This window comes from Hibiscus syriacus, unplaced genomic scaffold (genome assembly GCF_006381635.1).
Source record: "Hibiscus syriacus cultivar Baekdansim isolate YM2019G1 unplaced genomic scaffold, ASM638163v2 tig00110597_pilon, whole genome shotgun sequence".
In the NCBI taxonomy this organism is placed as follows: Eukaryota; Viridiplantae; Streptophyta; class Magnoliopsida; order Malvales; family Malvaceae; genus Hibiscus; species Hibiscus syriacus.
The window spans coordinates 1-11,480 of record NW_024062795.1 but is presented as its reverse complement, the minus strand read 5'-3'; the positions used below and the strand labels follow the sequence as shown (position 1 = coordinate 11,480).

The following is an 11,480-nucleotide window of genomic DNA, read 5'->3' as shown; positions in this document are numbered from 1 at the left end:
AAGGGAATTAGATAGAAGCGAGGTCGGGGAGAAGATGAGAAGAAAGGGTATTTTAGCCCAAATACCCAGGAATAAAATAAAACCTATGTAATATATGAGAATAACATTCCCAGTAAAAAGGTCAAAAAAATTACTGTTGGAAATAAAATAATACCTTCAAGTGGGAATCATTCTAATCCAAAACGTGGGTATAACAGCCCAGGAAAAGAAAAATACCACAGGTAAATAAGATTTCCATAATCCAAACGCCGCCTTAGTTTAAATTTTATGTCCTTACCCTGAAAATTGAAGAGTCGAGTAGATAATGCAATTGATGCATCCATCTTGTATTATTATATTATGTTTGAGTTAAAGATGTTGATTTTTAATTAATCTATACATTTTTTATTCATGTAATGTATAGGTGTGAAACATAGGTTAAAGCAGCTGTATTGAATTTGAAAGGGAAATACTATCCATGTACGTCGCTTTACAAAGACTGGCAAACTTTTTTATTCGACCGATAACGATGGAAGCATTTTATTATTACCAACGGAGAATATGCTCTGCAAAGTTAAATATGCTTGCTAAAAGATAAGAGTGATTTTTTTTACCTTTTTATACAAATATTTGTTTAAAGATTGTTTATTCAGATATTAGAAATTATTCATCATTTTGCTAGTCGAGAAGTTCATATTCCGTAAAAAAAAGACTATTAGATTAAAAAGGTAAAAATAGTTTAAAAAATATAAAATTAAATAAGATATATACTATATATAGTGAAACATATAAAGATAAAAAAAATATAAATATTTAATTTTTTTAATAGTATATTTGGAGTAATAATTAGTAAAATGTGGAACGACGGTGCCTTGAATCTTTTTTATATTTATCCTGGAAAAGGCACACTCTTCAACACTTATCAATCAGAGTGTCCATAGAAAAACAAAATGAAAAAAAGCCGGAAACCGGTTAATACTTGTAATTTCATAAAACCAGGAGCGCATAATAAACTAATATTCTTTTATTAGTATTAAATTGGGTATAGAACCCGGAATATGAACGCCCGCTGTTAAACCGAGTTAGAGTTCAATGAATAATTATATAAATTTTAAATAATAACCTTATAATCTACCTCAAACCTCGCCTTTGTTTTCCTAAATATTCCTCTTATCACTCCCATCTCAAATCTAAGAAAATTTCTCCACTGTCATGCCGCCACCCCTCCAATCCTCCTCTACCGGTGGTTCGCCACTGCCGCCGCCGTCAAAATCGAAGGTAAAGTTCTTGTCCTTGATCCTGAAAGCCGTGATTATGATGCTTCTCATCTGTTTCTTCTTTCCTCATCCTCCCTCTGGCCTCTTTTCTCCTCCTCCTCCTCTTGTCATACACACCGCCGTCACCGTCTCCGCCACCTCCGTCACTCTCACCCCTCATCTGGGTTTTCTGCAAAACAGCTAAAAAAGCTTCCCCAATTAAGATTCTCCCAGGAAACGAAAGATGGCCACTCGGAATTCGATTCGTGTGCTATTTGCTTGGATGGGTTCAGACAAGGGCAATGGTGTCGGAACCTTGTTGGGTGCGGCCACTTGTTTCATCGCAAGTGTTTGGATTCTTGGCTAATCCAAGTTACTTCTTGCCCTATTTGTAGAACTAGTGTTTGCCTGGAAGACGAAGGTCCAAGAAGAACCGACTTTCAGGGTTTGTTAGATTTGTAAGTCATACATTTGCTTTTCGATTTTGTTAGTATATGGAAATTTTCATCCTCTTTTCTGTATTATAAAATGTACAGCTCCTTTTTCTTAATACTCAATATGGAAGTTAATGCGTAACAAATGTCAGCCTACAAGCTTGAATGATCCTTCCTCTGCCTTAGCAAATTTTAGTGAGATTTTGTCTTTAAATCAAATTGTAGGAGATGGAAAGTAGCTTAAAAGTAGATGCAACCGTCAAGTGTTCTTAAATAAAAAATGTCAGGATGGTTGATATCTTTAAAGATTCTAGATTTGAGTACGAGGTTGTATGAGTATTTTAGCATTGTTCTTAAATTATTAAGAATTTTTCGGACTTGAATAATTTTATAACATAAAAATTATCTTATGGATTTGATTTACTATTCTTTTCAAATTTGATTTGATTTGGAATAAACAAATTTTATACGAAAAATAGAAATCGAGACTGAATCGTAAAATTAAATCGAATTGAAATTGAGTTGTAAAATGAAAAATTTAAATCAAACTAAATCGTATAGTACGATTCATATAGATTTTTTCATTTCCTTGATTTCGTTATGTAGTCCAGTGATTTTGAATTACGTTTATGGTCATATTTTCGGACACACTATGTTTATCTCGGTTGCCTTCGTATTTTTGGAGCATGGAAACATCTGCTACTCTAAGTTGGGGGCATAAACAGAATTCTGAAGCTTCGAACTGAAGCTCATACTGCCATTTCTAAAGGAGCCTCCACCATCAGAGAAATTTGGCAGGAGATTAGAATGAAAAAAGACAAAGTTCCTTGGCACTCCCTTATATGGTTCCCTCACCATTTACCCAAACATAGTTTGATAGTATGGATGAAAATTCTTCTCCTTAATGGCCTAAAGAAGACAATCGTTTCTTGGGAGAATATGATAACTTGGGCTTCCAACACATAGAAAGGAAAATCTCTTATCTCTTCGATTCTTAAACTTGCCTGGTGTGCAAGCATCTATGTCTTGTGGGAGGAACGCAATCGAAGAATATTAAAAGGATCTTCCAGGAACAGAGATGAAATCCTCAACAACGTCAAAGAATTCGTAGGAATTAAATTAAGGGGGAAAGATAATGTAAACTCCAACCTATGTATATATTGGGTATCGTTTAACCGATCGCTCTTTTTATAATTAGGTTGTATATTATTATTTTTGATCGGTGATTTTTATAGCAGACTTTACTTCTCTGGATAATAAAAGCTTAATTATCCAAAAAAAAAATAATGTGTTATTGTCGTTACTGTAGGTATTATAATTGTAAATTATTTCAAAGAAGGTTTTTCAGGAAAAAAAACTTAGAATAATGAAATAATAACAGGAATAGTGGTCCATTATATTTAAATTGTAGTCTTTATCTATTTTTATTAGTGTGATTTTATTTTACACCGTTATTTTTATAATAAATTTTTGAATGTCGTGATTATTACTATATAGCGGCTGTTATTTGATTAGATCCGTGGCTCATCCCTACTAGCATGATATTAGCTCCATTTGTATCAATCTTATTAATGGCATACGTTGTAGCTGGATGGGAATATTTCTTTGTCAAAGTCCCTGTTGTAATAATACCTTTTTCATGATTAATGCTTTCCAGCCTCAACTCTATCCGATCTACATAGGTCCGTTTATTCGTGTAAAACTTAAATAAATTAGATTGTTATTTTACATTTAATATATGTGGGACTAGGGTCTTTTTACAAACAGAGATCCACATGGGTCACAAAGTTTTCTGTTGACATGAAAATCTAAAGTTTCCACTCAGATCTAATTTGGGTTTTTTTTTAATTTAAATTCAATCTGAAGTTAGTAGGAGATAAACCCTCAACTTAGCCTACAAGTGAACCAATAGTAGATTAATCTTTTTGAACTATGATGGTTGAGATAACCCTCAAGACGGATCTAAAAATAATTTTTAGTATGGGTACATATATGTCAATAACATAAACTTTCTGTGTGGAATGAATTTAAATAAAATTTTATGACGAACACTATATAATATATTAAAATCAAATTTGACTTTGCCCACCCTCAACAAGCATAGATGATGGACCTGTCACCGATAATGAAAGGGTTTTTCAGACCTAAATAGAGAATGTAATGACCCCAAAACAATATTTTTCATTGTGCGTGGTTGAGATCGTCATACATCGAAAAGATTGTGGTTTCTAAATGAATTATATTGAATCGGTTGTTATTCATAATGAAAAGAAAATAAAATAATAAAAATTTTCATATTATTTTTAAATTTTAAAGACTGAGATTTTATGGTATTTGATTTTATTTTTTTCAATTTATTTCTCTATAACAGGGAAATTTTAACTCTTCGTTTCACACACCAGTGATTTGCTTCTCTAATTTTCTCTCTTATTCGTTTCTTTAATTTTTCACTAGTCTTCTTTCTCGAAAAAAGTAATGTCAATTGAGTTTTAATCTTTTTATTCAGATATACACATTTAAGAGTATCGTTAATTTTATCCATTTTTAATTAGATTAAGATAAATTACTTTTAAAATAATAAATTATCATGATGTGATTATTTTTACGCATAATAACAAATAACCCTAACATTTGGAAAAAAACCGTTTTCTCTCTCGTGCATGCTAGTAGGCCTAGTAGCGAGTGAAGACGAACCTTTGATTCTTTGATTCTTTGCTGGTGTAACTCGATTTTTTTGAGGGGTTTTGTTGGGCTATGTCCGTTGAGACTAAGGCGGACTAGAGGAAGCTCTTTGCGGCGGGGAGCGAGCAGGAGCTTGATTTTTTCCCCCGGCGGAGGAGGAGGGTTCTTGTATCGTGAAGCCTCCGAAATTTGTGTTTGAGGAGGGGATCCTTGTAACACCCCCAACCCGTATCCGACCCGGATACGAGTCCGAAGTGTCACATTGACTTTTCAACCCTTGACTCTTAAAAAAATCCCGGGAAATTTAAAACTTTATTAAAACAAAATACAGACTTTATCAGAGTGCTCGTACTTAATGACTTATTACATGCCAACACTTTATACATAACCAAAAACATACTTTATCAATATTTCTGATCTGATCTTTTGGTAAGGAAAACTGACCTGTCTTGCTCCGCATCACTCCTTACTCTTCTCGAAACCTACGTGTGAAACAATCACACGCTAAGTCGAAGACTTAGTGAGGCATAACCACTTATAATGCACTTTAAAACATATATTGATACATGCATGTTCTGTTCTATCATGTTATAGCAATTCCAAGCATTTTTCATATCGTATAGAATCATATCAGATTAATCGCAGTAAATTCATACATACACATAATTCATCATTCACATGTTATCATATAATCACATACTTATCAATCAACACTATACACACAACATCATATAATTTCTATAGCATTTATCATACCACTAACTTATATTTGTTCATATCTCTGGATTAGCCCATGTACATATGTGAGAACTATCGATATGAGTCTATAGAGGTGCACTATGCTGTCACCACAGCTCGTATAAATGCACCGAAGTGCCCCGTAGAATTGCACCGTAGTGCCCGTAGAATGATGTCCATAAGGACCACGTAGAATTCCTTAAGAATCATATACATATACTATGGATCAAGTATGTGTCTTTCAAGACTTCACACAGGTTCCAAAGGATATACATATGTCCTAAAGAACCGAATAAACCCTCGACTCTTGGCATGCCAACTATACCCCTAGCTCTCATGACACATAACATGGGCGGTATCATTTATTTCATTTCAAATATACACATAAACTTGTAATTCACTTTCACATATCATGTATCACATAGCTTCTTTTCATATGATCACATAGTCACGTAGTTCACTTACCCGTAGATCATTTCCATATAATTCACATGTCACATATGTCATGTTTTCATATAATTTCTATCATTTCTCACCCAATCACCTTTATTCATATAGACATACTTATCATATCTTGTTCACATAAGATCATATACTTCATATATATCGAAACACCTAGAACACTTTCACGTAGCTTATAGTCATAAGTTTTGTCTCGTATCATATACTTGTTTTCACATATATTTCCTATCATTCTTATACCATCACATAATTCCTTTAACATACATAACATATCATGTAACATTATAATAGAAATACTTATAAGTCATATCACTTAAAGCACATATACTTATAGTCACATTTCTTATATCTTAATCGTATGCCTTCTCTTAAACATATATTCACATGTTCAGGTAATTCACCATTTCATCACATAATTGGGTATTCATATAACTCATTTCATTTCATTTCATATCTATCTATATATATATCCTCAAGATTATCCTATAAATCATATAGCACTCTTATATTTCGTATTCATCTAGGGCAGACTTATAAACATATCTCACTTCTATTTTCTATATATAATCTAATTTGTTACTTAATTCAATTTCTTATAGCTCTTATAATCTTCTCATATAACTTCACTAATTTCTATCATTCAACCCATGTGTTATAGTTTTATTTAAACCTATGACTCTTTCCCATCTAGCTTATCTTATACGTTCATCTTATCATTTATGTTCAAATCCCCTAGTTGGTGTACTATTTTCACTTCATCCTATAGATCAATATTATCCAGCTTATTTCACTTATCATATAATATAATTATATTTTACTATGATCACATAGTTTATATCTCATACTTTGCTTTCTCATGTTCACCTATATCATGTCATATGGCTCATATCTTTCTCATGCAGTCACATAGTTCAGTTTCACATATGTATATATATACATTATATAGCACATACTTCTCATAACATTACATTCAAAGCATGTCAACACATATTCATGCATACATACAATTCATGTCATTCATATACGTATAATCATATATTCATGCATTCTAACATAGGAAATAGACTTGTCGCAAGTCTTGTTTCCATTTAGCACCATAAACTAACTAATATGCACTCACCTGGCCTCACTAGCCAAATCCAATCTCTTATCTTTCCCTTGATCGATCTTACTTGCTAAACGTTCCGGAATTGCTTTATGCGTAGAATCTACATAATGTACATTTCGAGACCATCATTAGATACCTACACCTTGTAATTGGATACTATCAATTTAAACGAACTTATTAAATCCATATCCCCAATTTTCCTTTAGGGGGAATCGGTTCCCCCCCATGGGGGTATCGGTTCCCCTATGACATACTGGAAATTCTTGTTCGTTTGAAGGGGTATCGGTTCCCCTTGAATGGGTACCGATTCCCCTTGCCCAGAAATCATATTTTCAACCCGAAAATTACTTCATTTCCTCTCAAATACTTCATATATCATCCCCTTTTCATCCTTAACTCTAGTACACATACTTAAACCAATCTATTCATTTATTTCATCTTAAACCTCAAATTCTCTTCCATATAAGATTCAAAAATCATACCAAATTTCCAATGTGTTCTAATTCCAATTCTAACACTTCCTACCTCTTAATTTAATCCTTGACAAGTCAAATTCAACTTCACAATCTATTACTCCTTCCATATCAAAAATTCACTTAAAAACTCATTTTTCTTAATTTCTCATAACTTGTTAATCTTTGAGGTTTAAGCCCCCTAAAGCTTTCCTTAATCTTTCTTAATATCCCAAGAATCAAAACAAGCTTTAAAACGAAAGAATTAACCAACTAAAGACTCACTTACCTTATACCAGCTTCACGGTGGAGAGGAGGAAGAAGAAGACTGAAGAATGCTCTGGACTCTTCTTCATACGTGCTTATTACCCTTAAAAATTATAAAAAATCTTTCTGGTCAAATGACCATAATACCCTTAATTTCCTTTAATAATTACCAAATAACCTTCAATATATTTCAAATAATCATTGAATTCTTTCATTCTTCTACTTTAGTCACCAAATTCTAAAACTTTACAATTTGGTCACTAACCCGATTGCGGATGTTACAAATCTCCCCTCCTTTTTAAAAAAATTCGTCCTCGAATTTTTCACTAAACAACTTAGTAAAACATATCTTCTAATGTTCTTATGTTACTTCTTTTACTTAATCCTTCTTTCTCTTGGTTCTTCAACTACCTTTTTCCTTTATACATCCTTATCATGTACTTATCATATAACCAATAGCATCAGTTCTTATCACTCAAAATCCTTAATCAATCAAATTCTTTATCAATCTTTAATTACCTTATAACCATACCAAACTTGTATTTCGTCATCATTTGACCAAAACTCACTTTAACTCTTCTTCAATGTGATTAAACATACTTTAAGGAGTCAAACAATTTCACATCACCTTGCACACTGGTCTTATTTCCATATCAAAAATTGTCCTCTGTACTTCCATATTTATCGTATATGATCCTTTAAATCAATCCCTTTCATTTCTTTATTCCTTATTCCTTATACATTAATCATATATTTCCTTTCATGTTCACATACTCTTGTCTTATTACTTATACTCATCTTTATGTACCAATCTTCATTGCATCCTCATTACTTTAATAACCCATTTCTTATACATAACTTCATTCTTTATCATTTCTTATACTTGTATTTTCCTTCCTGAAGGTTCCATGCAAATACTTATCTCAGTTTCTACATCATAGTTATCTGCTCAGAATATACAATCATATTCAAATTCACATCATAATCAATTAACTCCACTTTGTCTTTTCCTTCAGTCTTATAATTCTATCACTTTTACTCTGACAGCTAGTCAATAATATATGTTCAATCTAGGGTACAAACCCTAATCAACTAAACACATACATCCTTTCAAATCGAAATTATCTTAAATTCGCTTACTCAACTTATCCATTTCACCCTATTCTCATACATCCTGAAATTTCTTTTTCTCAAACTCAACATTCTGACTTCCTGTGTCTTATAATCTGATCATCGATATACACATTCTCAAACTCTTCTTATCAATCCTCAGCTTTATTTAAATATACCAATTCTTACTTCCTTTTCCTTTACTATACCACATTACTATGATCCAAATATGCAACTGTATCCAGATCCATTGCAGATCTGGTATTATATCCTGAAAATATCTTATAATCTTATATTCCAGTACATTTTTATCACATACTCTAGGTAGCCAATGCTAACTCTTTCCATCTTAACTGCAAACCCTTATCATAAACATACTCTTGTTTATGCGCAATATTATCACTTCGTTCCAAACTCATAAGCTCTGACATATACATCTTATACGCTTGTCACTGATGCACTTATCCTTGAGTTCTTCTATACGTAATCATCACGTCATTAGATCTTTTTAACATTCTTATGGTGACACCCGTTCACCATATTCTATCTTCTTCACATAATAGCAAAACTACTCTACATCGTTTTTCCGATTCCAAACGATGAAAATTTTCTATCATTATTCAGATATGATTTCAGCTTTCGGAAATCAACTTTTGATCTTACTAGGCATTTCCTGAGGTTCCGCTCTTCATCCTGCCTGGCCAGGGCAAGTGAATAGCTATCACCATCAGGATATCACCTTTCACTTACTTCGAAATTATCACGATCGGATTTCTACTGTGTTAAACTATTCTTATTTTATTAGCAAGACAACGTATTCCTTACACTATCAGATCAGAAATTTTTTTCAATCTATGTTGGCATGTACACCTTTTATGACCTTTTGAACTTCGGTTTATGCCGAGAATCGGCTAAACCATAGCTCTGATACCATTAAATGTAACACCCCCAACCCGTATCCGACCCGGATACGAGTCCGAAGTGTCACATTGACTTTTCAACCTTGACTCTTAAGAAAAATCCCGGGAAATTTAAAACTTTATTTAAAACAAAATACAGACTTTATCAGAGTGCTCGTACTTAATGACTTATTACATGCCAACACTTTATACATAACCAAAACATACTTTATCAAATATTTCTGATCTGATCTTTTGGTAAGGAAACTGACCTGTCTTGCTCCGCATCACTCCTTACTCTTCTCGAAACCTATGTGTGAAACAATCACACGCTAAGTCGAAGACTTAGTGAGGCATAACCACTTATAATGCACTTTAAAACATATATTGATACATGCATGTTCTGTTCTATCATGTTATAGCAATTCCAAGCATTTTTCATATCGTATAGAATCATATCAGATTAATCGCAGTAAATTCATACATACATATTCATCATTCACATGTTATCATATAACATACTATCAATCAAACACTATACACACAACATCATATAATTTCTATAGCATTTATCATACCACTAACTTATATTGTTCATATCTCTGGATTAGCCCATGTACATATGTGAGAACTATCGATATGTGAGTCTATAGAGGTTGTGCACTATGCTGTCACCACAGCTCGTATAAATGCACCGAAGTGCCCCGTAGAATTGCACCGAAGTGCCCGTAAATTGCACCGTAGTGCCCGTAGAATGATGTCCATAAGGACCACGTAGAATTCCTTAAGAATCCATATACTATGGATCAAGTATGTGTCTTTCAGACTTCACACAGGTTCCAAAGGATATACATATGTCCTAAGAACCGAATAAACCCTCGACTCTTGGCATGCCAACTATACCCCTAGCTCTCATGACACATAACATGGGCGGTATCATTTATTTCATTTCAAATATACACATAAACTTGTAATTCACTTTCACATATCATGTATCACATAGCTTCTTTCATATGATCACATAGTCACGTAGTTCACTTACCCTAGATCATTTCCATATAATTCACATGTCACATATGTCATGTTTTCATATATTTCTATCATTTCTCACCCAATCACCTTTATTCATATAGACATACTTATCATATCTTGTTCACATAAGATCATATACTTCATATAATATCGAAACACCTAGAACACTTTCACGTAGCTTATAGTCATAAGTTTTGTCTCGTATCATATACTTGTTTTCACATATATATTTCCTATCATTCTTATACCATCACATAATTCCTTTAATACATAACATATCATGTAACATATAATAGAAATACTTATAAGTCATATCACTTAAAGCACATATACTTATAGTCACATTTCTTATATCTAATCGTATGCCTTCTCTTAACATATATATTCACATGTTCAGGTAATTCACCATTTCATCACATAATTGGGTATTCATATAACTCATTTCATTTCATTTCATATCTATCTATATATATATATATCCTCAAGATTATCCTAATATAAATCATATAGCACTCTTATATTTCGTATTCATCTAGGGCAGACTTATAACATATCTCACTTCTATTATTTCTATATATAATCTAATCTGTTACTTAATTCAATTTCTTATAGCTCTTATAATCTTCTCATATAACTTCACTAATTTCTATCATTCAACCCATGTTTATAGTTTTATTTAACCTATGACTCTTTCCCATCTAGCTTATCTTATACGTTCATCTTATCATTTATGTTTCAAATCCCTAGTTGGTGTACTATTTTCACTTCATCCTATAGATCATATTATCCAGCTTATTTCACTATCATATAATATATATTATATTTACTATGATCACATAGTTTATATCTCATACTTTGCTTTCTCATGTTCACCTATATCATGTCATATGGCTCATATCTTTCTCATGCAGTCACATAGTTCAGTTTCACATATAATTATATATACATTATAAGCACATACTTCTCATAACATTACATTCAAAGCATGTCAACACATATATGCATACATACAATCATGTCATTCATATACGTATAATCATATATTCATGCATTCTAACATA

General features: G+C 32.4%; 1 pseudogene; it reads left to right on the top strand.

Moving 5' to 3' along the window:
* The first annotated feature begins 1,083 nt into the window (after positions 1 to 1,083).
* On the top strand, positions 1,084 to 1,744 carry LOC120134130 (annotated as a pseudogene).
* Positions 1,745 to 11,480: the final 9,736 nt, after the last annotated feature.